The sequence below is a fragment of the Callithrix jacchus genome, chromosome 11, assembly GCF_049354715.1.
Source record: "Callithrix jacchus isolate 240 chromosome 11, calJac240_pri, whole genome shotgun sequence".
NCBI classification, from domain to species: Eukaryota; Metazoa; Chordata; class Mammalia; order Primates; family Cebidae; genus Callithrix; species Callithrix jacchus.
The window spans coordinates 13,839,799-13,853,701 of NC_133512.1; the positions used below are offsets into that span (position 1 = coordinate 13,839,799).

Genomic DNA, 13,903 nt, shown 5'->3' on the forward strand with positions numbered 1-13,903 from the left:
GCTAAATGCTGGTGTGAGTCGAACATGTGTCTGGAGTGTGTCAGGTGTGTGTTAGGCCTGTGTCCAGTGTGTGTCCTGTGTGTGTCAGGCCTGTGTCTTCCTGCGTGTGTCCGGCATGTGTCAGGTGTGCATCAGGCCTGTGTCCTGCATGTGTCAGGTGTGTGTCCTGCATGTGTCCAGCATGTATCAGGTGTGCGTCAGAAGTGTGCCCAGCGTGTGTCCTGTGCCTGTCAGGTGTGCGTCCAGTGGTGTCAGGCATGTGTCAGGCTTGTGCCACACATGTAAGGTCATCCTCTGTGTTGTTTCCATGATTCCTTCCCAGCATGTTGTGAAAGACGCGTCTTGTTCGCACGTCGAAGAGGAAATGGAGGCCCAAAGGGTACAGTGCATGTCTACTTTGCATAGCCCATGGAAGGCAGGCCCAGGATGGGTGGCCCTGGTACTGCAGACTCTGAATTCCTTTGCTGTGCTGTGATCACTCCCATCGTAATCATGATGCCATAGCCACTGGCACTTGCACAGCTCTCTTAACCTTGGAGACTCTCCCCTGATACTGTGTCCTTGGATCTTAACCTTGCCCAGTTGGTAGACAAGCTGGTCATACCCATCAGAGGAAGGAAGAAGCCCGTGGAGAGTTGGCTGCCCTGCCCTGCCCCTGCCACCTAGAGAAAGGTTGGGAGAAGAGGACTATTAGAGCCACCCACAGAGACCCAGGTTGGGACTGCCAGTGCAGAGCAGGTGGGTGATGCTGTCTGGACAGTGCCTCTTCCTCCATGAGAGTGGCCCCCTGTGGACTGAGAATGTGGCTGGAACAGGTAATGAGAACCATGGGCAGTGGGATGTGGCCATGCTAGGGAGCGTGTTCCTGAACCCAGGGGTGTGGGTAGCACAGGAAAGGGAGGTGCAGAAGATTGGGGGTGGCAAAGGCGATGGACCAGCTCCTTCACTGCATCAGTGGTCCTGATGGTTGACAGGATGGGCTGAACAGGGCTGGCAATGGACAGAGAGGAAGCATGGCTCCAAAAAGCAGCACAGGGCCATGTGCTCAGCTGAGGGGCATGCAGGATCCTGAAGCCAGCTCAGAGATGGTGCATCTGGGTGGCAGCGAACTGTGGCATGGGGCAAAAACACTGGAAGTGGGGCCTGCAAGAGCCTGGACAGCAACGACCTATCACAGATGGAACTCCTTGCTTCCGATCACATGATCTGGAGGCCAGAAACATTTGGGTGCCCCACAGGACAGAGCATGGTGTGGCAGGCTGTTTGGGGAGATGACCTTGAGGCAGGAGGGGAGGCTGGAGAAGGTGAGACTAGGCTGCGGCAGGTCCCTGTGGCCAACAGCCCCAGGTGTGAGACCTGCAGTTCACAAACAGGCTCACACCTACGGCTGCTTTTACCTGGGTCCCAGAGGACCCTGAGTTTCAGGAAGTCTCCTGGAATTGCCTGGGGTCCTGGGACCTGTGCTGACAGACATCACCAGGACTGGCTGAACTCTGCCGATGGGACACATGAGTTCCTGTCCACTGCAGAGGGACATAAAGGGGTGTGGAGACTATGGGGTGGAGGGTGCTTTATGGCACGTTTACCCTCACATGATCAATAAGTGCTTATACCTTAGACCCTCAGAGGCATTCAGAAACAGCTTTCCCAATGTCAAAATGAGTGAAATCAGAAGCTGAAGCAGCCGTGTCCTGGCTCCCTGCAGCATACGTGTTTTCCTGGTGTCACTGAGCTCCTTACCCTGCTAATGGCTCCACATTGGCCCCTCAACCTGGAGCCAGCAGCCCCAGTGATTGGGTCAGGGGTGCTCCTCCAAGGACATGGTCTATGTCCAGTCTAGGGAAAACCTAAGCTGGCAGAAGATGAAGCCACTTTTATTTCTATTAAATACTGTGTGGGTGGTAATAGGGACACTTGTACAGGTTTTAAACCACATTCAGCCAACACAGTCTGATGATGTATTAAAAGACATCTGATAGGGGTCACCTGTAAGAGCAGGTGAGGTCGACTTTGATGTTGGAGAGTACATAGGACATTTGAGTTTCTTCTCACCCATGACACAAGGTCAAACCCAGAGAAAAAGTTAAGCCCATTTTAGTCCTTCCTAGTTTATAAGTGTGGACCTACTTTCTTCTGAGCTCGGGGGAGCAACAGGTACTGCAGAATTTAGCTGGGAAGTGCACATTCTCTGAGGTCTCATTACCCACTCTGGTGCCAAGGATGCTCATGAGCACTCTCTGGCTCTTCCATAGCTAGCTTTGACATGGGGGCCTTGAAGGATGTCCAGAGACACCGTTCACCTTTGGGTGTCAGCCAACCTAGGGAGCAAAGATTTCCCAGGCAATACAACTGTTTAGTCCCATTCACAAATGCTCACTGAACACCTTCTACAATTAGTCATTGCACTTCACAGAGGGGCAGAGACGTGAGGAATTCATAGTCCTGGGGTCGGGGGGCCAGGTGTACGTGTGTGTGTGTGTGAGGTTAATGATCACCCCAGGAGATGGAGCAAACTCCCCACTCCTCAGGTTGGGGCACACAGAGCAACTTCCATCCACAGAACATAGCATGGAAAATGGGAAGGGAGAGGAACTCTATGGTGGAGAAACTAACAGGACCTCCTCCCGGTCGTCAAGGCCAGCACCCACAGTGATGAGTCGCATTGACAGTGTGTACCCTTGAGGTGATGCAAGGCCCTTCACCGCTGTGGGCTTCCTCCCCAAATCCAGACCCCAGTCTAATCATGGAAAACCATCAGACAAACCCTATTTTGGAGACATTCTACAAAATACTTGACCAGTCCTCCTTAAAACTGTCAAAGTCATCAAAAACCAGAAAAATTCTGAGAGCCAAGAGATGTGACAACTAAATGTCCTGTGTTATCCTGGCACAGGAGAAGGACATCAGGTAAAAACCAAGGGAACCTGAGTGGTTTGTCAATATTGGTTTATTAATTATAACAGATGTTCCATACAAATGTATGGAAACTGGGTATGGGTTACACAGGAAATCTCTTCACTGTTTTCATAAATTTTATTTACTAAATTTGTGACTTTTTAATCTAAGTCTCTTCTGAAATAGAAAGTTAATTTAAGAAAACCACTCTACCCAGTAGGCAGTAGCATGTGACCTGCCGAAGAGGTGGAGCCAGACTTTACTCATTGCCTGGGGGCAATCAAGATGCTGGGGGATGGCAACAGATGCATCTAAGACATGACAGTGATGAGGTAGTGTCCCAGACAACAAAGGTGACACCCCAGGAGCGTGGACCCTTTATGGTGGCTGAGATCCTTGGAGGAGCAGTGCAGTGGGAGTTATTATGGCTACTCTGACCCATCAGTAACCAGACTTGTGAGATTGGCGGGAACCCAGAACAACATAAACCTATGAAAGTGGAGGCTCGGGGCCGGGCACGGTGGCTCAAGCCTGTAATCCCAGCACTTTGGGAGGCCGAGACGGGTGGATCACGAGGTTAAGAGATCGAGACCATCCTGGTCAACATGGTGAAACCCCGTCTCTTACTAAAAATACAAAAAATTAGCTGGGCATGGTGGTGTGTGCCTGTAATCCCAGCTACTCGGGAGGCTGAGGCAGGAGAATTGCCTGAACCCAGGAGGTGGAGGTTGCGGTGAGCCGAGATCGCGCCATTGCACTCCCGCCTGGGTAACAAGAGCGAAACTCCGTCTCAAAAAAAAAAAAAAAAAAAAAAGTGGAGGCTTGGAGAAGCCTGAAGAGTGTAGCCAAGGTCGTGTTGAGATCAGAGCTCACAGCTAACAGATAACAACGCAGCAAAGGCATGAAGCCCATCACGAGTGAGGGGTATAAGTGGTACAGACACCAAGATGACAATAGGAATGGTCCAAAAGGGTCACCCTGAAAATTAAGTTGGTGTAAGTGTCTATTTTTTCTTATTTTGCAAGACCTCCCTATTTTAGTTGGGGAATTTGCCTCTCCCCAGTCTCAGCAATCAGCATGCTTGCTCTTTGTGACATAGGGAAACAAGTCCATTCACTAAAACTAATCTTAGACATAGGAGAGGACTGCTCTTTCTGTCAGATGAGTCCTACTAGAGCCTGAAATAAAGCCCAAATGCAAGTTGGCAAAATTAAGGTTTGGAGAGAGACAGAGACTGCACACATGCTTGGTAGTGTTTAGTTCCTGGATGCAGCTGTTCCTGAAGTCTACACCTAAGCTTGCAGCAATACGTTTTGTTTGTATTTTGCTTAAGCCAGTTTGAGCGTGATTTATGCTACTTAGAATAAAAGGGTTCTGAGAATCTTTCTACTACTGAGAAAGATTGCAGAATAATGAGTGCTTCTGTCCCCAGAGACACTCCTGGGAGGCAGTCTGCAAATGGTCGGGGAGGAGATGAGATTTTCTGAAGTCAGATTGTGATGAACAAGGCATACCCTCAGGAAAGTACAGAATGCCACAGCCAGCCAGGCTCTGAAAAGTTCTCTGGATCCTGGAATGATGCCATTTTTCTGAAGTTTTGTGTCATGTCTAAACTCACTGTCCTGTCCTCCTAACAGTAGAATGGAGTCCCAGAGACCTAGGAGGAGAAGACAAAGTGTCAGCCTCTCAGCGTCTGCAGTGTTGCCAGGAAAAGAGCTCTGGTCCCAGGGGCTACCCACTTCTGCAGGTAGGAACATCCCTGTGAGGACTGGAACCTTAGCACATCCCAGATCCATCTGCAAAACTTTTGCAAACGTGGAACTCCGTCACTCTAATGTTATCAGAAACTTCCAGAGCTGAACCTTGATTAATCTGGATACAAAGAGGATTGAAACACCACATAGTAAGCATTAACAGGAGGGTGTTTCCTTTACCCTTGAAGCTTGATGGATCTATGATGATCTAGCGCATTCTCCTCCCAAAAATCAGGATCACCCTCTGCATGTGAAGAGACAGACAAACACTCAACTCTACCACTTTGAGAGGGATTGGACAGCAAGAGCCTTCAATCACATCTCTTGGATAACCAAGGGAAGCTGGATTCCTGCACCTGAAAGAATGGAAGCACAAACCATACAATAAATACTCTCTGTTCAAGTTTAAGTTCTCAAATAAGGTATCCAATTAACTGATGTATTAATTACATGGAAAATAATAATCTCATAGGAAGATTTCAAAAATGTCTTATTTTATATCTAGCAAAGATTTCAGACATTATGTTTAATTTGTATGTAGAACTCAGAGTGAACATGCCAGTGACAGTGGCAGTGAGAGGGGTAACCGGGGGCCAGAAGTCTGAGGGAAAGGAGAGGAGGGAGCAGAGCACACTCATGGAACCCTGAGCCATGTAGGATAAGCAATGGGGCAGAATAAACAGGACATACCCATCTGTTTATTCTCGCTGTACAAAGTTTTATTTCTCTTCGTACCCCAACTAACTGCACAGCTCAGGAAGTTGCTGCCAGAATTAGAAAAAGAAAGTTGCATATTCTCAAAAAGCAACAGTACAGTGCAAAGTACACTTGACCCAACCCCTAATGAGCTTGTGACCTTGGGCCAGGCAGGCAGCTCCCAGGCTTCTGTTTTGTCACTGTTGACCGCTTCTGACTGCAGTGATTCATTTCCAGACATAGGTTGCTTCAGCTCACCTCAAACTCTTCTTATAGCCTGTTCTTTGAGAAATGGTAAGGTATCTCTTGAAAAGTTTCTTTTTTTCTTGCGAAGTCATCCAATTCATAAGTTAATGAGATCCCACCAGTGATATGATTGCAGACTCACAAATATTACTAACTGAAAGGAGTACAAGGAAGGTGGTAAATGCAGACACACCATGGCTGGGTGAGACCAGCCCTGTGGTGAGCCAGGTCAGAAGGACATCTGCCTAGACGAGGTGGAAGCTTCTCAGCATTCTGAGGAGTGCCACCATCTGACTTCCAGTTTGAAGATATCACTTGGGTTGCTGTATCAAGAATAGACTTCAGGGAAGACAAGGTTGAACGCAGCAACACCAGTGAGAAAGGGGACATGGCAATTCAAATGCAAGGTGGGAGTGGAGATAGGATTTATATTAGAGAGAGTCACCAGGATTTGATGACTGAGCTGTGGAAGAAAGATCAAAGTCAAGAATAACTCCAGTGACATTGTCCTAAGCAATTGGAATGATGAGATCACAGGGGTTGAGATGGGGAACCTGCACATGGAGTGGGTCTGGAGGAGAGATTTGGTGTTTGGCTTTGGACATACTGAGTTTCAGATGTGTTTTGACACACATGTGGAGGGATTACACTGGAATATTTGAGTCTGACCTTTGTACTGAGATGTTTCTATCCTACTTTCTCCTACATCTCCCCTGCAAAGGACTGACCATTGTATCTTCGGTGCCCCCGCAAGGCTTTGTGCATACCCCTAGAATGTCATATTTATTTTAAATGGCTTTACTGAGATATAATTGCTACATCATATAGTTCACCCATTTAAATTGGACAGTTGAATGGTTTTTAGTATATTCAAAGAGTTGTGCAGCCATCACCATGATCACTTTTAGGATATTTTGTCAACCCTTCCCCACTAAAAATACCCATAGCCATTAGGAAATGCTCTCTAGTTCCTAGCATGGTATTTAAAAATAGTGACAATTCCTATTTTCAAGCCTGTCAGTAAGCCTCTTAATGGTGGGGACCTCCATGTTATTTGTTTTTGCATTTCAATCTATAACAATTACTAAAAAAAGCTTTTGTATGAATGAACCACAGTTTGAAAAATATGACCCCAAGATTGTGTGTCTTTAGCGAGAACGACCCCTTTGCATTCCTGTGCTCTTCATGTGGCTGCCTATAGCATATTTCAGATCTATTTGAGAAACTGAGTGGAGAATGTGGAGATAAGCCTCGTTACTCTTTTCTTTCTTGGCTATACTTCTTCAGCATCTGTTGTAAACAAAACAAAAAAGTCTTTCTAAACCTGGTGAAAAATCTCAGATGCAAGGAAGCCAATGATGAAAAATGCAGTATTAAAGTTCAGGCTGTTATAAACACGTGGCATAAATCACATCTGCTCATTAAATTTATTAGAAAGAATGATAACAAAAGCAAAGAGCTGTCTGAAAGTCTCTTGGGAGAAATAAAGTAGCTGATAAATTCTTGGTTTTAACCATTTTATGTTACAAGGATGTATATAATTTCATTTTGGCCAAATGTTTCTGGACTCAGACTTGGAGATGAAGGCCACTACAAAGGCAACCTCCTCTAACACCTTCATTTCAGAGTTGATGAGCTAGATAGTCATGCCCTGTGACCTCTCAGCAGGTTATGGCAGAATTGCCCAAGAGCAAGGGACATAATGTATTAATTAGTTTAAACCAATATGCATTATGAACTAACAGGGTCTGGGCAGATCAGTAGCATCTAAATAGTATTCTAAGGGCCAGAAGCTTTTTTTCCAATAAAATCTTATATTGAAAACAATAATGATGGCAGCATTCTTCTGATGGAGGCTGGGTGTGGGGGGGGGGGTGAACTGCTTTTTCCCTCTGCTGCTGCAGCTCTGACCTGGTTTAGTGAGTCCTGGAACTGTCCCTTTGACATCCCTCCTCTGTGTTCTTCTGAAATACAGGACCCATTCGCTGCATCTAGTCACTAGTTTTCTTGTTTCTCTTCCTTCCTATACTGTGGAATCTCTCAACATAATGATGCATCTTACACAAAACTGCATATCTCAATTTCTGAACTCAGGAAATATTAACTTTGTTCTTTGTCTTGCCAGGTTCTTTTCAAGGTGCTGGTGACACAGATGTGAGGAAAACAGGGCTGATGGAGCTTATATTCTATGGGGCAAGAATGAGCAGAGGGTAAATCATCAAATAAAGAAACACGTATAGACATATTTGTGGGAAAATACAGTAGAAGAAGATAATAGGAAGTATCAGAACATTTGGAGTGGCTAAATTTGCCATTTTTTTCCCAGAAGGTGGACAAAAGGACATATTCAACAAAGTGACATTTATATAGACACATAAGGAAATGAAGGGGGAGCCACGCATATCAAGGAACACAAGTGCAAAGGCCCTGAGTTACAAATCCTGCATGGTGATTTGTAGGAACAGTAAGGTCAGAGTGGATGACAGCTGCAATAGGGTGAATTAGGAGGTGTGGACAGAGTGGTTGCAGGGAGTCAGGTTATTTAGGACTCTTGTCGACCATTGTAAAGATCTGGGATAGGACCCTGGGCAGAGGAGTAACATAATCTTACTTCAGTTTTCTAAGGTTCACTCCAACTGCTCTGTTGACAATGGATCATAGAAGACTGAACATGGAATCAGGGAGACCAGTCAGAAAACTCCTTCAGGAATCCAGCTCAGCAATGGCAAACTCATCCTTCCCCATTATTAGGCCTCTCCACTCCACAGTTTTCATTGCCTACATTCCAATCCATCTGCAAGTCCTTTGGCTGTACCACTTAAATCTGCTCAGAATCCAATCACTTCTTACCACCTCCACTGTTCCCCATTTAAGGCACCCTCAGGTCTCATCCCATTATTGCTGTTAGCTTCCCAGCTCCAGTCCTTTCTGTTGCTTCCTCTTAACACAGTAGCCTGTGGTTCTTTTAAAACATCAATCAGAAGCAGAAAATGGCAGAGCAGGGAACTCCAAAACTGTTTCTTCACTAAAGCAACAATGAAGTTGGTATAAACTATTAGAATTAACTTTTTAAAACTAAGAAATCTAATAAAAAAATATACAATAACAAAGTAAATGTTTCACAAAGAAAGAAGATCCTAAATTTCAGTAAAAGAATATTGTGGTGCTTTAGTTTACCTATACAATTTACCACTTTCCAGCTTGGTGGTAGCCATGGGGATGGCTGCTCATGTTACTGACATAACTTAATGGCCCCAGAGGAGGCACTACAGGCCTTAGTCTCAAACAATTATGATTGTATGTCTGTCTGGTGGCTCCCTGAGTGATTGCTCAGGGGATTTCCTTGTTTCATGTGCCTCTGAACTTTCTCAGTGCTGAAGCAGCCTCCTGGGTGGCATTTTAAAAAAGTATTTAAGGCAAATATATTCACTGCTGCTGTCGGGGGAATATTACAACAGGAAAATCAGTAGACAGACTAGAAAGACTAGGAAAATTCAGGGAAAGAATATAAACATGAGAATAAACATTTCAATAGATTCCACATACTGGGATGATCTGGAAGTCCACACAACTGCCCAGGACTAGACATGCTCAGAAAAGACTGGAGGACACCATAAACCTTCATCTCTGGCTTCTGTCTTTAGGCTCCTGTGAAGCTCAAAGTAGACATTATGTGAACATAAATGGCCCAGCTAAGCATTAAAGGAATGCTCAAATGTGTAGCCAGTCTGCAGAAACTTGGAGTATTTTTTGGTATCTTGGCTCTGGACATTTAAGAAAATCTCTGTTAAAGCACCAGCTGACCAGTAAGATAACAGAACTGGAACTTTGGTGACTACACATAACAGAGAATACAGTCTTATAAAAAGAATTTAGAAGAGTCATTGAACAACTACAACCTACAAGTAGCAACAGCAAATCTTGGGGAGAGGAAGATTATGATTTCTAGAGTTACATATTATGATACTCAGAATCTCCAATTATCAGCAAAAATTTACCATACACACAAATTAACAAGAATCTATGTTCTACTCACAGGAAAAAATAAATAAACAGAAACTGTCCCCAAGAAAATACAGACATTGGATTTACTATAAAAAGACTTTAAATCAACCATCTTAAATGTGCTCAGAGAGATAAAGAGAAACCATAGACAAAGGAAACCATAAATACAATGCCTAGACAAATAGAGCTTATCAACAAAGATAGAAAATATAACAATAGACCAAACAGATATTCTGGAGCGAAAAAATGCAATCTGAAACAAAAACTTCACTAAAGATATTAGCATAAAATTTGAACAGAAAGAAGAAAGCAGCCTCAAAATTTCAAACTAAATTTAAAATAGCTCAATGTAGATTACTCAATTTGAGAAGCAGAAGTGGAAAGAAATGAAGAAAAATGAACATATCTTAAGAGGCCTGTGGGCCACTATCAAGTGTACCATTATATGCATAATGGGAATCCAAGAAGAAGAAGGAGAGAAAGGAGCAGAAAAGTTATTTGAAGAAATAATGGTCCAAAGTTTTCAAATGTGAGAAATAACATAAATCAGCATATCAGGGAATCTCAATGAACTTTTAACTGAATAAGCACAAAGACTCCATGACACATTATAATTAGACTTTCAAAATAAAAAGTCAAAAAGAAATCCTGAAAGCAGGAAGTAAGAAGCTACTTGTCATGTTTTTGTACAAGGAATGTTAAATAAGAGTCAACTTCTCATCAGCAAGCATGGAGGGCAGAGGGAAGTGGGATAACATATTTAAAGTGCTGATAGAAGAAACCCTGCTAACCAAGAATTCCGTCCGGCAAAACTAATCAGTGAATAAGAAATTAAGACATTACCAGATAAACTTTGCAGAAGTTCAACACTCGTAAGCCTGTCCTACAAGAAATACTAAAAGTATTCCTTGCATTTGAAATAAAAGGACACAGACTCAAAGCTTTAGGAAGAATTAAAGAAAACTGGTAAAGGTAACTACAGAGATTAATATACAAGCAAATATTGTATTTTTGGTTTGTAACTTCTCTTTCCTTTTTTTTTTCTCCTTATATGGTTTAAAATTCAAATGCCAAAAATAATATAAATTCGTGTTAATGGGCACTCAATGTATAAAGACAAAAATCTGTGACAATAATGACATAAAGAGATGGATGAAGCTGTAAAGTAGCGGAGGTTTTGTGCATAATTCCAGCTAAGATGGTATTGATTCAGGCTACATTGCTATACATTTAAGATGTTAATTATAATCTCCAAATTGTGAGGCAGAAAAAAATTAAAGGAAATAACTGAAAAAGGTTAAAAAAACAATTAAAAAGTATGCAGAAGAGAAAATAAGAATTAAACCAAAATGGACTAGAAAAAATCAATTACACAAAAAACAAGTCCATAATGAAGGAATTGAGAAATAAAAATAAACAAAACCTATGGAATATAAATAGCAAAATGAGAGAAAAAGGCCTTTCCTCCACAGTAATTACTTTAAATATAAATGAATCAAACTATTCAATTAAATGGCAGAGATTTTCAGTATGTATTAAAAAAAGATCCAACTACATGCTGTCTACAAAAGACTTATTTTAGCTATAAAAACACGAAAATGCTGAAAATAAAAGGACAGATAAGATATTTCATGCAAATACTAATCAAAAGAGATCTGGGACATCTCTGCTATTATTAGACAAAGTAGACTTTAAATTTTCTTTTTTTGCTTCCGAAAGCTTTATTTCAGTTTGATCCAAGGCCTGAAAGAGTGCTCCAGGGTAGTTAAAAAGCTGCCTGGTGGCTGGAGGGAGAGGCTTAGGCAGAAGCCCTGTTACTTTGCAAGGGGCCCTCCAGAAGTTTCTGGGCTCAGTAGGCCCCTAGTCATGCTTGAAGTGAGCTTTTCAAAGAGATACTCACCCAGTCCAGCCTCTGGCCAGCCAGCCTGTGGAGGGTGGTCAGGTGGTCACTTATTTTCTTGATGAGTTTTACTTCCTCATCTAGAAAGTGATTTTCCAGGAGTCACAGAGACAGGGCTCTATGCAGGCAGAACTAAGGGCATGAAGATCCAAAAGGGCCTGCTTCAGATTTTTCTCCAGGGCCATGGTGGCTTCCATGGCATCCAGAGTTTTACCCCATTCATCTTGAGCCAGCTTCTGGATGTCCTGGAAGATAGCACACTGCTGCACTGGTTTTGTATCTTCAAGAAATGCTTGGTGCTCTCATGCTTTTCCTCAGCCAATTTGCAGAATAAGTGGCTCATGCCTTTCAGAGCCACATTATCATGGTCAAAATAGAAGTCCAGAGAGAAATAGGTGTAGGAGGCCCACAGGTGCAAATTGACCAGGTGGTTGATGGCAGCCTCCACCTCAATGGAATAATCCTGATAAATCTGGGAGCTCATGTTTGCCAGTGAGAAGGAGCTAACCACAAAAATGGTGTTGGATGGTCCCAGAAGCAGGAGATGACCGAGAAGATGGTCCTGAAGGTTGAAAATGGAGAGGAGATTGCAAGGTGGCTGGAGACTAGAAGAAAGGAAGTCCCTAGCTCTGTTCCATTCAAACACTGCTGAAGCAAGAGACTGATCCGCAGGACTGCCGAATGTGCTGCCTAGACTTTAAAATTTATCATAGAAAACAAGAAAATTGTATATTAAAAAAGGTTAATCCATCAAGAATATATGACAATGATAAATATACATGAACCTAAAACAGAACCCCCAAGACACATGAAGCAAAAATTGACAGAAATAAACTGAGAAGAGAAATTCTACAACAATATTTGGAGACTTTAATATCCCACTTTCAATAATGAATTGAACAAAGAGACAAAATGTCAGTAAGGAAAGAGAGGACTTGAGCAACACTATGAACAACTGGAATTAATAGACGTGTAAATAACACTCCACTACCATGAACGCCAGAATATGCATTTTTCTCAAGTGCACATGTAACATTCTCCAAGGTAGATCTTATGTTAGCCCTCAAAACAAGTCACAGTAAATATTAAAAGGTTGAAATCATACAAAGTATTTTGTCTGGCTACAATAGAATGAAGCCAGAAATCAGTAACAGAAGGATAACTGGAAAACTCAGAAATATGTGGAAATTAAACAACATACTCATAAATAAGCTATAGGTCAAAGAAGAATTTAGAAAATACTCTTTTTTTTCAGGATAGATGCACTCCTCATAGGAAGGGAGCAACAAACTCCTGGCTCCCACCTCAGCCTTCCAAAGTGCTGCAACTACAGACATGAGCTATGGCACCTGGCCTCAAAATTCAGTCCTGATTTATAAAATGTACAAGTATGAAAAAAAATCGTCATAGAACAATGGTTTGCTACTTAGATGTATATTTATAAGCATTTGGGAGACTTTATTACACTATTCCTTATGGCCCTAATCTCTTAGAGTTAGGACAATTTTTCTTTTAAAGTTCTTTTTCTGATTTTATTGTGACCTGGATTTGAAACCATTGAGGTAGATTCTGTTGAGAATTATCCCCAGAATTTTTGTGGCAAATAATTTCATCTCCTGTATTTGGGTCCCCCTCCAATACTTTGTTACATTTTCCTGTGCATCTCTTCTATTTGGCTGTTCCTGAGTTGTATCCTTTAATAAACTGCTTTAGTAAGTAAAAAAAAAAAAAAAATATATATATATATATATGCAGACAAAAATATACCCTGTAACCACAACGCAACATGCTAGAAGATTTTCCAGTTTAAAAGATACAAAATCCTAAAATGTGAAAACTGTAGAGGAACTCAGAGGCTACTGTCCAAGTCTGTCACAGTCCTCTGTATGGCAAAGAGGAGGAAAACTGGCAATTTTCTTAGCGGTACCAAGGATCTCAGTATGTAAAGTCTTTATTAATGTAGAGCAGGATGTGGTTTTCCTGCCCCCATTTCGCCTCGAAGCATTTACAGCAACCCCACGTGGTTACCCTCTGTGCTCATATAGCAACTTGAGGCCAGGGTCTCTCAGCTTTAAAGCCTTGGAATCCTATATGCGGTTTGTTTGTGTGGACATGTGCTGTTTGAGGGGTAGCTTTAAAAGCCTTGGAATGCTAGGCATAGTTTGTGTAGTGGGGAGACCCCAAAAGTGCCAAGGCAGAAGCCAGAAGCCTCAGCCTATTCCCACAGAAAAAATGAAGGAAATAATTAGAGATATAACCACAGAAGTTATTCATAGGTAATCTTAGTTATCCATATGTGATCTTAGTTATTCATAAGTGATCTTATTCACAGGTGATTGTAGTTCTTTTACTAATGCCTTTCAGGTTGTCAAGTGTGAACCTGGGGTGATGCTGTGAAAGGAATCAT

General features: G+C 42.6%; 1 pseudogene; it reads right to left on the minus strand.

The window, feature by feature from the left end:
- Window positions 1–11,410: 11,410 nt before the first annotated feature.
- On the minus strand, window positions 11,411–11,980 carry LOC100394981 (ferritin light chain pseudogene; annotated as a pseudogene).
- Between the last annotated feature and the right edge of the window lie 1,923 nt (window positions 11,981–13,903).